Genomic DNA, 18670 nt, shown 5'->3' with positions numbered 1-18670 from the left:
TTGCAATACTCCTCCACTGACCACAATGCTGCCTGGAGTGCCTGCCTGTGTATCCATGTAACCGATATAAAACTGCCATGAGCCTATTGTTTGTTATTTTAGGCCTTTGATAGCCTGTCTGCGGCCCCTACTTGCAATACTCCTCCACTGACCACAATGCTGCCTGGAGTGCCTGCCTGTGTATCCATGTAACCGATGTAAAACTGCCATGACTGCCTACTGTTTGTTATTTTAGGCCTTTGTGAGCCTGTCTGCGGCCCCTACTTGCAATACTCCTCCACTGACCACAATGCTGCCTGCCCGTGTATCCATGTAACCGATATAAAACTGCCATGAGCCTATTGTTTGTTATTTTAGGCCTTTGTGAGCCTGTCTGCGGCCCCTACTTGCAATACTCCTCCACTGACCACAATGCTGCCTGGAGTGCCTGCCTGTGTATCCATGTAACCGATGTAAAACTGCCATGACTGCCTACTGTTTGTTATTTTAGGCCTTTGATAGCCTGTCTGCGGCCCCTACTTGCAATACTCCTCCACTGACCACAATGCTGCCTGCTCGTGTATCCATGTAACCGATATAAAACTGCCATGAGCCTATTGTTTGTTATTTTAGGCCTTTGTGAGCCTGTCTGCGGCCCCTACTTGCAATACTCCTCCACTGACCACAATGCTGCCTGGAGTGCCTGCCTGTGTATCCATGTAACCGATGTAAAACTGCCATGACTGCCTACTGTTTGTTATTTTAGGCCTTTGTGAGCCTGTCTGCGGCCCCTACTTGCAATACTCCTCCACTGACCACAATGCTGCCTGCCCGTGTATCCATGTAACCGATATAAAACTGCCATGAGCCTATTGTTTGTTATTTTAGGCCTTTGATAGCCTGTCTACGGCCCCTACTTGCAATACTCCTCCACTGACCACAATGCTGCCTGCCTGTGTATCCATGTAACCGATGTAAAACTGCCATGCCTGCCTATTGTTTGTTATTTTAGGCCTTTGATAGCCTGTCTGCGGCCCCTACTTGCAATACTCCTCCACTGACCACACCAATGCTGCTCGTGTACCCCTGGAACCTATTTAAAAGTTCATAGAGCCTAGTTATATATTTTATTTACTATTAATAAGGCCATGATGGACTACGCTGTACCACGCTACAAGCTAACCAGTCGACACTTCTTTTGCGAGAACAGCCATCCCAACCCTCCACCAGCATGTAAAAGACCGGATTGTCCATGCACTCTGGCAATCTGTGAGTACAAAGGTGCACCTGACAACAGACGCATGGACCTGTAGGCATGGCCACGGAAGATTACGTGTCCATTACGGCGCAATGGGTTAATGTGTTGGATGCATGGTCCGCAGGGGACAGCCTACTAAGTCTGTCTGCAGTCCCTAATTCAAATTGTCCTCCACTGTCTAAATCGGAGCTTCCACCTTCTGGCTTTCGGCCTATAGTATCAGATATGAAACTGCATTTGGCCTTCAACTTTGGTTACGGCCTACTAACGGTGTCTGCCCCTCCCTGGTGTTTTTCCTCAACTGAATAAAGCTGAGCTTCAACCTTCTGGCTTTCGGCCTATAGTATCAGATATGAAACTGCATTTGGCCTTCAACTTTGGTTACGGCCTACTAACGGTGTCTGCCCCTCCCTGGTGTTTGCCCTCAACTGAATAAAGCTGAGCTTCAACCTTCTGGCTCTCATTAAGTGCTGTTATTTTAAAAATTGGTGGTTAGGGCCTACTAACGGTGTCTGCCCATCCCTGGTGTTTGCCCTCAACTGAATAAAGCTGAGCTTCAACCTTCTGGCTCTCATTAAGTGCTGTGTTTTTAAAAATTGGTGGTTAGGGCCTACTAACGATGTCTGCCCCTCCCTGGTGTTTTTCCTCAACTGAATAAAGCTGAGCTTCAACCTTCTGGCTTTCGGCCTATAGTATCAGATATGAAACTGCATTTGGCCTTCAACTTTGGTTACGGCCTACTAACGGTGTCTGCCCCTCCCTGGTGTTTGCCCTCAACTGAATAAAGCTGAGCTTCAACCTTCTGGCTCTCATTAAGTGCTGTTATTTTAAAAATTGGTGGTTAGGGCCTACTAACGATGTCTGCCCCTCCCTGGTGTTTTTCCTCAACTGAATAAAGCTGAGCTTCAACCTTCTGGCTTTCGGCCTATAGTATCAGATATGAAACTGCATTTGGCCTTCAACTTTGGTTACGGCCTACTAACGGTGTCTGCCCCTCCCTGGTGTTTGCCCTCAACTGAATAAAGCTGAGCTTCAACCTTCTGGCTTTCGACCTATAGTATCAGATATTAAACTGCATTTGGCCTTCAACTTTGGTTACGGCCTACTAACGGTGTCTGCCCCTGCCTGGTGTTTTTCCTCAACTGAATAAAGCTGAGCTTCAACCTTCTGGCTCTCATTAAGTGCTGTTATTTTAAAAATTGGGGGTTAGGGCCTACTAACGGTGTCTGCCCCTCCCTGGTGTTTGCCCTCAACTGAATAAAGCTGAGCTTCAACCTTCTGGCTTTCGACCTATAGTATCAGATATTAAACTGCATTTCGCCTTCAACTTTGGTTACGGCCTACTAACGGTGTCTGCCCCTGCCTGGTGTTTTTCCTCAACTAAATAAAGCTGAGCTTCAAACTTCTGGCTCTCATTAAGTGCTGTTATTTTAAAAATTGGTGGTTAGGGCCTACTAACGGTGTCTGCCCCTCCCTGGTGTTTGCCCTCAACTGAATAAAGCTGAGCTTCAACCTTCTGGCTCTCATTAAGTGCTGTGTTTTTAAAAATTGGTGGTTAGGGCCTACTAACGGTGTCTGCCCCTCCCTGGTGTTTGCCCTCAACTGAATAAAGCTGAGCTTCAACCTTCTGGCTTTCGGCCTATAGTATCAGATATTAAACTGCATTTGGCCTACTAGTGTGGTTGGGCCCTTAAAACAGTGTCTGCTGCTCCTGGGTTTGCTACTCCACTGAACAAAGCAATGTCGCCTGTTTAGTCCTGTCCTGTTACCAATTTTGAACTGCATTTAGCCTACTTTATTCTTTGGCCCTATATCTGTTTCCTCCTCATCCTGCCCATTGCCCAGCCACTGCTAGATGAGTCTGCTGGTACATTGACCTAGACCACTACATTCCCCTTGCACTCTACACAGCCAGAATCTGACCCTGCTGAAAGTAAGGTTCCCCTTCCCGCATGTTATACCACCTTACACAGGGACAAAGAGGAAGGTGCAGATGAAAGTGCAGGTTCCTTCATCAGGTGGGGGGGGCATACTCGTTGGCGACGTCACTGGCACAGGGCCCCTCAGAGTACGCAAAAGTGTCGCTGCTGGTGGGAGGCGCCCCCGCCGTGCAAACACACCGCTGTACTTTGAGGGGCCCTGTGCCAGTGCCAATGCGAACAAGTGTGCCCCCCTGCTTGCTCAGGATCACAGCACTTGCAACGTTGAAATACTTTCCTCTCCCTGCTCCACCGCCGTGACGTAGTCCACGATTCCTGGGCCCACTAAAACCTTGAACCAGCCCTACCCCCCACAAATTTGCCAAATGACCCCCAAGTTCCATTGAAAAACTGTTATTATAAAGTTAATTAAGATTGACAAGCTTCAGAAACAAGAATGGATGTTTTTGGCATTAAAATGGGCACTGTAGGGGTTTTCCTGGCCTCCACTCACTGCCGACTATGCTTTCCCATTGACTTGCATTGGGTTTCATGTTTCGGTCGATCCCCGACTTTTAGCGATAATCGGCCGACTGCACTCGACTCGACTCTGGACAAAGTCGGGTTTCACAAAACCCGACTCGATCTTAAAAAAATGAAAGTCGCTCAACCCTAGTCAAGACCACAACGCGGTGCTTGGCTCCCTCAAGCCAATGTCGCCACTCCTCAAATGCCCACTTCATAGCCAACAACTCCCGATTGCCGACATCATAATTGCGTTCCGCAGACGAAAACTTTCGGGAAAAGAAGGCACATGGTTTCATCAAGGAACCATCAGAATTCCTCTGTGACAAAATGGCCCCTGCCCCAATCTCAGAAGCGTCAACCTCAACCTGAAAAGGAAGAGACACATCCGGCTGACGCAAGACAGGGACAGAAGTAAATCGGCGCTTAAGCTCCTGAAAGGCCTCAACAGCCTCAGAGGACCAATTTGTCACATCAGCGCCTTTCTTCGTCAAATCGGTCAGGGGCTTAACCACACTAGAGAAGTTGGCAATGAAACGGCGATAAAAATTAGCAAAGCCCAGAAATTTCTGAAGGCTCTTCACTAGGGTTGAGCGACTTTCATTTTTTTAAGATCGAGTAGGGTTTTGGGAAACCCGATTTTGTCCAGAGTCGAGTCGAGTGCAGTCGGCCGATTATCGCTAAAAGTCGGGGATCGACCGAAACACGAAACCCAATGCAAGTCAATGGGGAAGCATAGTCGGCAGTGAGTGGAGGCCAGGAAAACACCTACAGTGCCCATTTTAATGCCAAAAACATCCATTCTTGTTTCTGAAGCTTGCCAATCTTAATTAACTGTATAATAATAGTTGGGCATAGGGAATTGGGGGAAAGTTGTGGGGGGAGTAGGGCTGGCTCAAGTTTTTCGTGGACCCAGGAAATGCGGACTACGTCACGGCGGTGTTGCAGGGAAAGGTAAGTATTTAAACGTTGCAAGTGCTGTGATCCTGAGCAAGCAGGGGGGGGCCCACTCGTTCGCATTGGCACTGGCACAGGGCCCCTCAAAGTACGGCGGTGTGTTTGCATGGCGGGGGCGCCTCCCACCAGCAGCGACACTTTTGCGTACTCTGAGGGGCCCTGTGCCAGTGACGTCGCCAACGAGTATGCCCCCCCACCTGATGAAGGAACCTGCACTTTCATCTGCACCTTCCTCTTTGTCCCTGTGTAAGGTGGTATAACATGCGGGAAGGGGAACCTTACTTTCAGCAGGGTCAGATTCTGGCTGTGTAGAGTACAAGGGGAATGTAGTGGTCTAGGTCAATGTACCAGCAGACTCATTTAGCAGTGGCTGGGCAATGGGCAGGATGAGGAGGAAACAGATATAGGGCCAAAGAATAAAGTAGGCTAAATGCAGTTCAAAATTGGTAACAGGACTAAACAGGCGGCATTGCTTTGTTCAGTGGAGTAGCAAACCCAAGAGCAGCAGACACTGTTTCAAGGGCCTAACCACACTAGTAGGCCAAATGCAGTTTAATATCTGATAGTATAGGGCGAAAGCCAGAATGTGGAAGCTCAGCTTTGTTCAGTTGAGGACAACACCAGGGAGGGGCAGACACCTTTAGTAGGCCGGAAAAGCCTATTGCATTTTTTAAAATGGTAATTTGGAGCAGAAGGTTGAAGCTCAGCTTTATTTAGTTGAGGACAACACCAGGCAGGGGCACACAGACAGACACCTTTAGTAGGCCGGAAAAGCCTATTGCATTTTTTAAAATGGTAATTTGGAGCAGAAGGTTGAAGCTCAGCTTTATTTAGTTGAGGACAACACCAGGCAGGGGAACACAGACAGACACCTTTAGTAGGCCGGAAAAGCCTATTGCATTTTTTAAAATGGTAATTTGGAGCAGAAGGTTGAAGCTCAGCTTTATTTAGTTGAGGACAACACCAGGCAGGGGCACACAGACAGACACCTTTAGTAGGCCGGAAAAGCCTATTGCATTTTTTAAAATGGTAATTTGGAGCAGAAGGTTGAAGCTCAGCTTTATTTAGTTGAGGGCAACACCAGGGAGGGGCAGAAGCCGTTAGTAGGCCCTAACCACCATTTTTTTTTTTAAAAACCACTTAATGAGAGCCGGAAGGTTGAAGCTCAGCTTTATTTAGTTGAGGACAACACCAGGCAGGGGCACACAGACAGACACCTTTAGTAGGCCGGAAAAGCCTATTGCATTTTTTAAAATGGTAATTTGGAGCAGAAGGTTGAAGCTCAGCTTTATTTAGTTGAGGACAACACCAGGCAGGGGCACACAGACAGACACCTTTAGTAGGCCGGAAAAGCCTATTGCATTTTTTAAAATGGTAATTTGGAGCAGAAGGTTGAAGATCAGCTTTATTTAGTTGAGGACAACACCAGGCAGGGGCACACAGACAGACACCTTTAGTAGGCCGGAAAAGCCTATTGCATTTTTTAAAATGGTAATTTGGAGCAGAAGGTTGAAGCTCAGCTTTATTTAGTTGAGGGCAACACCAGGCAGGGGCACACAGACAGACACCTTTAGTAGGCCGGAAAAGCCTATTGCATTTTTTAAAATGGTAATTTGGAGCAGAAGGTTGAAGATCAGCTTTATTTAGTTGAGGACAACACCAGGCAGGGGCACACAGACAGACACCTTTAGTAGGCCGGAAAAGCCTATTGCATTTTTTAAAATGGTAATTTGGAGCAGAAGGTTGAAGCTCAGCTTTATTTAGTTGAGGACAACACCAGGCAGGGGCACACAGACAGACACCTTTAGTAGGCCGGAAAAGCCTATTGCATTTTTTAAAATGGTAATTTGGAGCAGAAGGTTGAAGCTCAGCTTTATTTAGTTGAGGGCAACACCAGGGAGGGGCAGAAGCCGTTAGTAGGCCCTAACCACCATTTTTTTTTTTAAAAACCACTTAATGAGAGCCGGAAGGTTGAAGCTCAGCTTTATTTAGTTGAGGACAACACCAGGCAGGGGCACACAGACAGACACCTTTAGTAGGCCGGAAAAGCCTATTGCATTTTTTAAAATGGTAATTTGGAGCAGAAGGTTGAAGCTCAGCTTTATTTAGTTGAGGACAACACCAGGCAGGGGCACACAGACAGACACCTTTAGTAGGCCGGAAAAGCCTATTGCATTTTTTAAAATGGTAATTTGGAGCAGAAGGTTGAAGATCAGCTTTATTTAGTTGAGGACAACACCAGGCAGGGGCACACAGACAGACACCTTTAGTAGGCCGGAAAAGCCTATTGCATTTTTTAAAATGGTAATTTGGAGCAGAAGGTTGAAGCTCAGCTTTATTTAGTTGAGGGCAACACCAGGCAGGGGCACACAGACAGACACCTTTAGTAGGCCGGAAAAGCCTATTGCATTTTTTAAAATGGTAATTTGGAGCAGAAGGTTGAAGCTCAGCTTTATTTAGTTGAGGACAACACCAGGCAGGGGAACACAGACAGACACCTTTAGTAGGCCGGAAAAGCCTATTGCATTTTTTAAAATGGTAATTTGGAGCAGAAGGTTGAAGCTCAGCTTTATTTAGTTGAGGGCAACACCAGGGAGGGGCAGAAGCCGTTAGTAGGCCCTAACCACCATTTTTTTTTTTAAAAACCACTTAATGAGAGCCGGAAGGTTGAAGCTCAGCTTTATTTAGTTGAGGACAACACCAGGCAGGGGCACACAGACAGACACCTTTAGTAGGCCGGAAAAGCCTATTGCATTTTTTAAAATGGTAATTTGGAGCAGAAGGTTGAAGCTCAGCTTTATTTAGTTGAGGGCAACACCAGGGAGGGGCAGAAGCCGTTAGTAGGCCCTAACCACCATTTTTTTTTTTTTTAAAAACCACTTAATGAGAGCCGGAAGGTTGAAGCTCAGCTTTATTTAGTTGAGGGCAACACCAGGCAGGGGCACACAGACAGACACCTTTAGTAGGCCGGAAAAGCCTATTGCATTTTTTAAAATGGTAATTTGGAGCAGAAGGTTGAAGCTCAGCTTTATTTAGTTGAGGACAACACCAGGCAGGGGCACACAGACAGACACCTTTAGTAGGCCGGAAAAGCCTATTGCATTTTTTAAAATGGTAATTTGGAGCAGAAGGTTGAAGCTCAGCTTTATTTAGTTGAGGGCAACACCAGGGAGGGGCAGAAGCCGTTAGTAGGCCCTAACCACCATTTTTTTTTTTAAAAACCACTTAATGAGAGCCGGAAGGTTGAAGCTCAGCTTTATTTAGTTGAGGGCAACACCAGGCAGGGGCACACAGACAGACACCTTTAGTAGGCCGGAAAAGCCTATTGCATTTTTTAAAATGGTAATTTGGAGCAGAAGGTTGAAGCTCAGCTTTATTTAGTTGAGGACAACACCAGGCAGGGGCACACAGACAGACACCTTTAGTAGGCCGGAAAAGCCTATTGCATTTTTTAAAATGGTAATTTGGAGCAGAAGGTTGAAGCTCAGCTTTATTTAGTTGAGGGCAACACCAGGGAGGGGCAGAAGCCGTTAGTAGGCCCTAACCACCATTTTTTTTTTTAAAAACCACTTAATGAGAGCCGGAAGGTTGAAGCTCAGCTTTATTTAGTTGAGGGCAACACCAGGGAGGGGCAGAAGCCGTTAGTAGGCCCTAACCAAAGTTGAAGGCCAAATGCAGTTTAATTTCTTATACTATAGGCCGAAAGCCAGAAGGTGGAAGCTCCAATTTAGACAGTGGAGGACAATTTGAATTAGGGACTGCAGACAGACTTAGTAGGCTGTCCCCTGTGGACCATGCATCCACCACATTAACCCATTGCGCCGTAATGGACACGTAATCTTCCGTGGCCATGCCTACAGGTCCATGCGTCTGTTGTCAGGTGCACCTTTGTACTCACAGATTGCCAGAGTGCATGGACAATGCGGTCTTCTACATGCTGGTGGAGGGTTGGGATGGCTTTTCTCGCAAAAGAAGTGTCGACTGGTTAGCTTGTAGCGTGGTACAGCGTAGTCCATCATGGCCTTATTAATAGTAAATAAAATATATAACTAGGCTCTATGAACTTTTAAATAGGTTCCAGGGGTACACGGGCAGCATTGGTGTGGTCAGTGGAGGAGTATTGCAAGTAGGGGCTGCAGACAGGCTATCAAAGGCCTAAAATACCAAACAGTAGGCACTCATGGCAGTTTTACATCGGTTACATGGATACACAGGCAGGCACTCCAGGCAGCATTGTGGTCAGTGGAGGAGTATTGCAAGTAGGGGCCGCAGACAGGCTATCAAAGGCCTAAAATAACAAACAGTAGGCAGTCATGGCAGTTTTACATCGGTTACATGGATACACGGGCAGGCAGCTTGGTGGTGAGTGGAGGAGTATTTAAAGTAGGGACCGCAGACAGGCTTCAAAGGCCTAACATAAGAAAATGGGCTGGCTGTAGGCACTTTATAATTGGTTCCAGGGGTACACGGGCAGCAGTGGTCTGGCCAGTGGAGGACTAGTGGAAGGAGGGACCGCAGACAGGCTTCAAAGGCCTAAAATAAAAAAATGGGCTGGCTGTAGGCACTTTATAATTGGTTCCAGGGGTACACGGGCAGCAGTGGTCTGGCCAGTGGAGGACTAGTGGAAGGAGGGACCGCAGACAGGCTTCAAAGGCCTAACATAAAAAAATGGGCTGGCTGTAGGCACTTTATAATTGGTTCCAGGGGTACACGGGCAGCAGTGGTCTGGTCAGTGGAGGACTAGTGGAAGGAGGGACCGCAGACAGGCTTCAAAGGCCTAACATAAAAAAATGGGCTGGCTGTAGGCACTTTATAATTGGTTCCAGGGGTACACGGGCAGCAGTGGTCTGGTCAGTGGAGGACTAGTGGAAGGAGGGACCGCAGACAGGCTTCAAAGGCCTAAAATAAAAAAATGGGCTGGCTGTAGGCACTTTATAATTGGTTCCAGGGGTACACGGGCAGCAGTGGTCTGGCCAGTGGAGGACTAGTGGAAGGAGGGACCGCAGACAGGCTTCAAAGGCCTAACATAAAAAAATGGGCTGGCTGTAGGCACTTTATAATTGGTTCCAGGGGTACACGGGCAGCAGTGGTCTGGCCAGTGGAGGACTAGTGGAAGGAGGGACCGCAGACAGGCTTCAAAGGCCTAACATAACAAACAATAGGCTCATGGCAGTTTTACAGCGGTTACATGGATACACGGGCAGGCAGCTTGGTGGTGAGTGGAGGAGTATTTAAAGTAGGGACCGCAGACAGGCTATCAAAGGCCTAACATAACAAACAATAGGCTCATGGCAGTTTTACAGCGGTTACATGGATACACGGGCAGGCAGCTTGGTGGTGAGTGGAGGAGTATTTAAAGTAGGGACCGCAGACAGGCTTCAAAGGCCTAACATAAGAAAATGGGCTGGCTGTAGGCACTTTATAATTGGTTCCAGGGGTACACGGGCAGCAGTGGTCTGGCCAGTGGAGGACTAGTGGAAGGAGGGACCGCAGACAGGCTTCAAAGGCCTAACATAAAAAAATGGGCTGGCTGTAGGCACTTTATAATTGGTTCCAGGGGTACACGGGCAGCAGTGGTCTGGTCAGTGGAGGACTAGTGGAAGGAGGGACCGCAGACAGGCTTCAAAGGCCTAAAATAAAAAAATGGGCTGGCTGTAGGCACTTTATAATTGGTTCCAGGGGTACACGGGCAGCAGTGGTCTGGCCAGTGGAGGACTAGTGGAAGGAGGGACCGCAGACAGGCTTCAAAGGCCTAACATAAAAAAAATGGGCTGGCTGTAGGCACTTTATAATTGGTTCCAGGGGTACACGGGCAGCAGTGGTCTGGTCAGTGGAGGACTAGTGGAAGGAGGGACCGCAGACAGGCTTCAAAGGCCTAAAATAACAAACAATAGGCTCATGGCAGTTTTACAGCGGTTACATGGATACACGGGCAGCTTGGTGGTGAGTGGAGGAGTAGTGCAAGGAGTGTCTGTCCCAGTACTCCCAAAATATAAATAGATGTTAATGTCTCGCAAAACAACCAAAACAAAAAAAAAGGTGTCATACTTAGGTACAGGGGTGGGCTCATCTGCTGAGTTTCTGACATAGTAATTTGGCAGTAACTATTTAATGGTGCCAATATAGGACACAGACACAGACTACTTTAAGTTGCATCATAGATGTCTACAAATTTGTATTGTCAGTGCCAGACATTGAATGATGTCAGCGAATAGACTAAAGATTGGTGGAGCTGTGCGACATAATTTTGCACGTGGTAGAGCACATTTTGAGCTGGGGTAGGGGGGAACTCTCTTGAGGCCGGCGGGACCGCCCCAGGGCCCCTCATGTTACAACGGTGTGTCTGACGTTGGGTGCGCACCACCACCGCCAGAGACACTACATTGTACTATGAGGGACCCAGTAGCAATGCCGTCAACCAAAAGCGAGCACACCCACCTCTTCAGACAAACAGCAGTCTCACGGGTGCTTGCGCCAAGTCGCGATACCACGGCCCCGTGTGGGGAGTTTTGCCATTTAGGGAGGTGTAAACATGTCGTATGCTGTACAATCAGCTGCAGCAAATTAGACATTAGAAAAGTAATTCACAGGCAAGAGCTTTTCATAGGAAAGCTAGGTGTCGGCCGGGCAAGGTGGGGCAAAAGATTTCGAAATCCAGTTGTGGTTCATTTTAATGAATGTTAGATCGTCAACATTTTGGGTAGCCAGACGAGTCCTTTTTTCGGTTAATATTGAACCTGCAGCACTGAATACTCTTTCTGATAGGACACTTGCTGCCGGGCAAGCAAGCTCCTGCAATGCATATTCTGCCAATTCTGGCCAGGTGTCTAATTTGGAGGCCCAGTAATCAAATGGGAATGACGGTTGAGGGAGAACATCGATAAGGGATGAAAAATAGTTAGTAACCATACTGGACAAATGTTGTCTCCTGTCACTTTCAATTGATGCAGCAGTACCTGTCCTGTCTGCGGTCATAGCAAAATCACTCCACAACCTGGTCAGAAAACCCCTCTGTCCAACGCCACTTCTGATGTGTGCACCCCTAACACTCCTAGTCTGCTGCCCCCTGGAGCTCGTGTGAGAACGATCACGTGCGCTGTGTGCTGGGAATGCCTGAAGCAAACGGTCAACAAGAGTTGATTGTTTGGTTGCTAATATTAGTTCCAAGTTCTCATGTGGCATAATATTTTGCAATTTGCCTTTATAGCGTGGATCAAGGAGGCAGGCCAACCAGTAATCGTCATCGTTCATCATTTTCGTAATGCGTGTGTCCCTTTTTAGGATACGTAAGGCATAATCCGCCATGTGGGCCAAAGTTCCAGTTGTCAAATCTCCGGTTGTGATTGGTTGAGGGGCAGTTGCAGGCAAATCTACGTCACTTGTGTCCCTCAAAAAACCAGAACCCGGCCGTGACACGCAACCAATTTCCTGTGCCCCCGGGAAAGGTTCGGCATTAAAAATATACTCATCCCCATCATCCTCCTCGTCCTCCACCTCCTCTTCGCCCGCTACCTCGTCCTGTACACTGCCCTGACCAGACAATGGCTGACTGTCATCAAGGCTTTCCTCTTCCTCTGGTGCAGACGCCTGCTCCTTTATGTGCGTCAAACTTTGCATCAGCAGACGCATTAGGGGGATGCTCATGCTTATTACGGCGTTGTCTGCACTAACCAGCCGTGTGCATTCCTCAAAACACTGAAGGACTTGACACATGTCTTGTATCTTAGACCACTGCACACCTGACAACTCCATGTCTGCCATCCTACTGCCTGCCCGTGTATCCTCCCACAAATAAATAACAGCACGCCTCTGTTCGCACAGTCTCTGAAGCATGTGCAGTGTTGAGTTCCACCTTGTTGCAACGTCTATGATTAGGCGATGCTGGGGAAGGTTCAAAGACCGCTGATAGGTCTGCATACGGCTGGCGTGTACAGGCGAACGTCGGATATGTGAGCAAAGTGCACGCACTTTGAGGAGCAGGTCGGAGAACCCAGGATAAGTTTTCAATAAGCACTGCACCACCAGGTTTAAGGTGTGAGCCAGGCAAGGAATGTGTTTCAGTTGGGAAAGGGAGATGGCAGCCATGAAATTCCTTCCGTTATCACTCACTACCTTGCCTGCCTCAAGATCTACTGTGCCCAGCCACGACTGCGTTTCTTGTTGCAAGAACTCGGACAGAACTTCCGCGGTGTGTCTGTTGTCGCCCAAGCACTTCATAGCCAATACAGCCTGCTGACGCTTGGCAGTAGCTGGCCCATAATGGGACAACTGGTGTGCAACAGTGTCATCTGCCGATGGAGTGGTTGGCAGACTGCGTTCTGTGGAAGAGCTGTAGCTTCTGCAGGAGGACGAGGAGGAGGAGGGGGTGCGAACGCCTACAGCCAACTGTTTCCTAGACCGTGGGCTAGGCACAACTGTCCCTAAATTGATGTCGCCTGTGGACCCTGCATCCACCACATTCACCCAGTGTGCCGTGATGGACACATAACGTCCCTGGCCATGCCTACTGGTCCATGCATCTGTAGTCAGGTGCACCTTTGTACTCACAGATTGCCTGAGTGCATGGACGATGCGCTGTTTAACATGCTGGTGCAGGGCTGGGATGGCTTTTCTGGAAAAAAAGTGTCGACTGGGTAGCTCGTATCGTGGTTCAGCGTACTCCATCAGGGCTTTGAAAGCTTCGCTTTCAACTAACCGGTAGGGCATCATCTCTAACGAGATTAGTCTAGCTATGTGGGCGTTAAAACACTGTGTACGCGGATGCGAGGATAAGTACTTCCTTTTTCTAACCAGAGTCTCATGTAGGGTGAGCTGGACTGGAGAGCTGGAGATCGTGGAACTTTCGGGTGTGCCGGTGTACATGGCAGACTGAGAGACGGTTGGAGACGGTATTGTTTCCGCCGGTGCCCTAGATGCAATATTTCCTCCTACAAAACTGGTGATTCCCTGACCCTGACTGCTTTTGGCTGGCAAAGAAACCTGCACAGATACTGCCGGTGGTGCGGAAAATGGTGGCCTTACAGTGACGGAAGGGATGTTGCGTTGCTGACTAGCTTCATTGGCCGAGGGTGCTACAACCTTGAGGGACGTTTGGTAGTTAGTCCAGGCTTGAAAATGCATGGTGGTTAAGTGTCTATGCATGCAACTAGTATTTAGACTTTTCAGATTCTGACCTCTGCTTAAGCTAGTTGAACATTTTTGACAGATGACTTTGCGCTGATCAGTTGGATGTTGTTTAAAAAAATGCCAGACTGCACTCTTCCTAGACTCGGATCCCTTTTCAGGGATTGCAGACTGAGCTTTAACCGGATGGCAACGCTGTGCTCCAACAGGTTTTGGCTTTGACACGCGTTTTGGGCCAGATACGGGCCCGGCAGATGGAACCTGTTGCGATGTTGATGCCTGCTGCGGCCCCTCCTCCACCTCCGCTTCTGAACTACTGCCGCCTGCACCCTGTTCCCCCAATGGCTGCCAATCGGGGTCAATAACTGGGTCATCTATTACCTCCTCTTCGAGCTCGTGTGCAACTTCGTCTGTGTCACTGTGTCGGTCGGTGGTATAGCGTTCGTGGCGGGGCAACATAGTCTCATCAGGGTCTGATTGTGGATCTGTACCCTGAGAGGGCAATGTGGTGGTCTGAGTCAAAGGAGCAGCATAGTACTCTGGCTGTGGCTGTGCATCAGTGCACTCCATGTCAGAATATACTTGTAATGGGCATGGCCTGTTAAATGTTTCACTTTCTAAGCCAGGGACGGTATGTGTAAAGAGCTCCATGGAGTGACCCGTTGTGTCGCCTGCTGCATCCTTCTCTCTTGTTGTAGTTTTTGCTGAGGAGGACAAGGAAGCGACTTGTCCCTGACCGTGAACATCCACAAGCGACGCGCTGCTTTTACATTTACCAGTTTCGGAAGAGGAGGCAAAAGAGCTAGAGGCTGAGTCTGCAATGTAAGCCAAAACTTGCTGTTGCTGCTCCGCCTTTAAAAGCGGTTTTCCTACTCCCAGAAAAGAGAGCGTTCGAGGCCTTGTGTAGCCTGACGACGAAACTGGCTCCACAGCTCCAGACTTAGGTGGAATATTTTTATCCCCACGACCACCTGATGCTCCACTACCACTACCATCATTACCAGCTGACAATGAACGCCCACGACGACCTCTTGCACCAGACTTCCTCATTGTTTTAAAATCTTAACCAAAGTAACTTTATTTGTTGCTGTCAAACAACTTACACGGTGAGCTATAACTTCAGTATGATTTCAATATCCCTTAACAGGTTGGTGAGACCACAAGGAAAATCAGGCACAATGTTACACACTCTGTTTTCTGTGGCACAAAATCACAGAGATGACACACACGCAGGACTGTCACTCAAGCACTAATGTCAATATTAATCTCCCACCTAATTTATTTATTTTTTTTTCTCAGGGAGACTTTAGAAACCAAATAATATTAAAAAAAAAAAAAAAAAAAAGGCTTTCTATGGCCCACAATTAGAGAGAGAGAGGTGGCACACCCAGGAGTCAAGACTGGCGCACAAGCTGAAAGGGCAATATTACTCTCCCACTGTTTTTTTAAGTTTTTTTTTTATTTCAGGGAGACTTTAGAAACCAAATAATATTAAAAAAACCAAAAAAAAAAATAGCCTTTCTATGGCCCACTGAATGAGAGACAGAGGTGGCACACCCAGGAGTCAAGACTGGCACACAAGCTGAAAGGGCAATATTACTCTCCCACTGTTTTTTTTATGTATTTTTTGTTTTTTAAGGGAGACTTTAGAAACCCAATAATATTTTTTTAAAAAAATAAATAGGCTTTCTATGGCCCACTGAATGAGAGGGAGAGAGGTGGCACACCCAGGAGTCAAGACTGGCACACAAGCTGAAAGGGCAATATTACTCTCCCACTGTTTTTTTATTTTTTGTATTTTTTTTCAGGGAGACTTTAGAAACCAAATAATAAGAAAAAAAAATAAAAAATAAATAGGCTTTCTATAGCCCACTGAATGAGAGATAGCACACACAGCAGTGGCACACAAGCCCTGACTGAGGCCAATATTTTTCTCCCACTGATTGATGTAGTGTTTTTGTGTTGAGGTAGATTTTAGAACACAAATCAAGGAAAAAAAAAAAATGCTTTCTATGGCCCACTGAATGAGAGAGAGGTGGCACACCCAGGAGTCAAGACTGGCACACAAGCTGAAAGGGCAATATTACTCTCCCACTGTTTTTTTATGTATTTTTTGTTTTTTAAGGGAGACTTTAGAAACCCAATAATATTTTTTTAAAAAAATAAATAGGCTTTCTATGGCCCACTGAATGAGAGGGAGAGAGGTGGCACACCCAGGAGTCAAGACTGGCACACAAGCTGAAAGGGCAATATTACTCTCCCACTGTTTTTTTATGTTTTTTTTTTTTTTTAAGGGAGACTTTAGAAACCCAATAATATTTTTTTTAAAAAATAAATAGGCTTTCTATGGCCCACTGAATGAGAGGGAGAGAGGTGGCACACCCAGGAGTCAAGACTGGCACACAAGCTGAAAGGGCAATATTACTCTCCCACTGTTTTTTTATGTTTTTTTTTTTTTTTTCAGGGAGACTTTAGAAACCAAATAATAAGAAAAAAAATAAATAAATAAATAAATAGGCTTTCTATAGCCCACTGAATGAGAGATAGCACACACAGCAGTGGCACACAAGCCCTGACTGAGGCCAATATTTTTCTCCCACTGATTGATGTAGTGTTTTTGTGTTGAGGTAGATTTTAGAACACAAATCAAGGAAAAAAAAAAAATGCTTTCTATGGCCCACTGAATGAGAGAGAGGTGGCACACCCAGGAGTCAAGACTGGCACACAAGCTGAAAGGGCAATATTACTCTCCCACTGTTTTTTTATGTATTTTTTGTTTTTTAAGGGAGACTTTAGAAACCCAATAATATTTTAAAAAAATAAATAAATAGGCTTTTTATGGCCCACTGAATGAGAGGGAGAGAGGTGGCACACCCAGGAGTCAAGACTGGCACACAAGCTGAAAGGGCAATATTACTCTCCCACTGTTTTTTTATGTTTTTTTTTTTTTTTTTTCAGGGAGACTTTAGAAACCAAATAATATTAAAAAAACCAAAAAAAAAAATAGCCTTTCTATGGCCCACTGAATGAGAGAGAGAGGTGGCACACCCAGGAGTCAAGACTGGCACACAAGTTGAAAGGGCAATATTACTCTCCCACTGTTTTTTTAGGTTTTTTTTTTTTTTTCAGGGAGACTTTAGAAACCAAATAATATTAAAAAAAAAAATAAAATAAATAGGCTTTCTATAGCCCACTGAATGAGAGATAGCACACACAGCAGTGGCACACAAGCCCTGACTGAGGCCAATATTTTTCTCCCACTGATTGATGTAGTGTTTTTGTGTTGAGGTAGAATTTAGAACACAAATCACGGAAAAAATAAATAGGCTTTCTATGGCCCACTGAATGAGAGAGAGGTGGCACACCCAGGAGTCAAGACTGGCACACAAGCTGAAAGGGCAATATTACTCTCCCACTGTTTTTTTAGGTATTTTTTTTTTTCAGGGAGACTTTAGAAACCAAATAATATTAAAAAAAAATAAATAAATAAATAGGCTTTCTATAGCCCACTGAATGAGAGATAGCACACACAGCAGTGGCACACAAGCCCTGACTGAGGCCAATATTTTTCTCCCACTGATTGATGTAGTGTTTTTGTGTTGAGGTAGAATTTAGAACACAAATCACGGAAAAAATAAATAGGCTTTCTATGGCCCACTCAGTGAGAGATGGCACACACAGGGATGGCACTGTAGCAGAAATGCCAATCTTAATCTCCCACAAAAAAAACAAAAAAAAAACAGGGACTGTCCTACAATTACTATCTCCCTGCAGTAATCTAAGCCAGGTATGGCAGGCAGCAATAGGAGTGGACTGATGCACAAATTAAATAAAAAGTGTGGACAAACAAAAAAGATAGCTGTGCAGAAAGGAAGGAACAAGAGGATATGTGCTTTGAAAAAAGCAGTTGGTTTCCACAGTGGCGTACACACAGCAATACAGCTATCACGGAGCCTTCTAGGGCAGCCCAATGAGCTACAGCGCTGAGGGGAAAAAAAAAAAAAAATAGCTTCCACAGTCCCTGCACACCGAAGGTGGTGTTGGACAGTGGAAATCGCTGCAGCACAAGCGGTTTGGTGGTTAGTGGACCCTGCCTAACGCTCTCCCTGCTTCTGACGAAGCGGCAGCAACCTGTCCCTAAGCTCAGATCAGCAGCAGTAAGATGGCGGTCGGCGGGAACGCCCCTTTATAGCCCCTGTGACGCCGCAGACAGCAAGCCAATCACTGCAATGCCCTTCTCTAAGATGGTGGGGACCAGGATCTATGTCATCACGCTGCCCACACTCTGCGTTCACCTTCATTGGCTGAGAAATGGCGCTTTTCGCGTCATTGAAACGCGACTTTGGCGCGAAAGTCGCGTACCGCATGGCCGACAAGCACAGGGGTCGGATCGGGTTTCATGAGACGCCGACTTAGCCAAAAGTCGGCGACTTTTGAAAATGATCGACCCGTTTCGCTCAACCCTACTCTTCACAGATGTGGGTTGAATCCAGTCATGAATGGCTTGGACCTTAACAGGATCCATTTCTATAGACGAAGGAGAAAAAAAAACCCAAAAAAGAGACCTTCTGAACTCCAAATAGGCACTTAGACCCCTTCACAAATAGAGCATTATCACGAAGGATCTGGAATACCATCCTGACCTGCTTCACATGAGACTCCCAATCATTGGAAAAAATCAAAATATCATCCAAATACACAATCAAGAATTTATCAAGATAATTGCGGAATATGTCATGCATGAAGGACTGAAATACAGAAAGAGCATTAGAAAGCCCGAAAGGCATCACCAGGTATTCAAAATGGCCTTCGGGCGTATTAAATGCAGTTTTCCATTCGTCACCCTGTTTAATTCGAACAAGATTATATGCCCCTCGAAGGTCAATCTTGGTAAACCAACTAGCCCCCT

Source organism: Ranitomeya variabilis, chromosome 4, assembly GCF_051348905.1.
Source record: "Ranitomeya variabilis isolate aRanVar5 chromosome 4, aRanVar5.hap1, whole genome shotgun sequence".
NCBI lineage: Eukaryota > Metazoa > Chordata > Amphibia > Anura > Dendrobatidae > Ranitomeya > Ranitomeya variabilis.
This window is presented reverse-complemented; position numbering follows the sequence as displayed.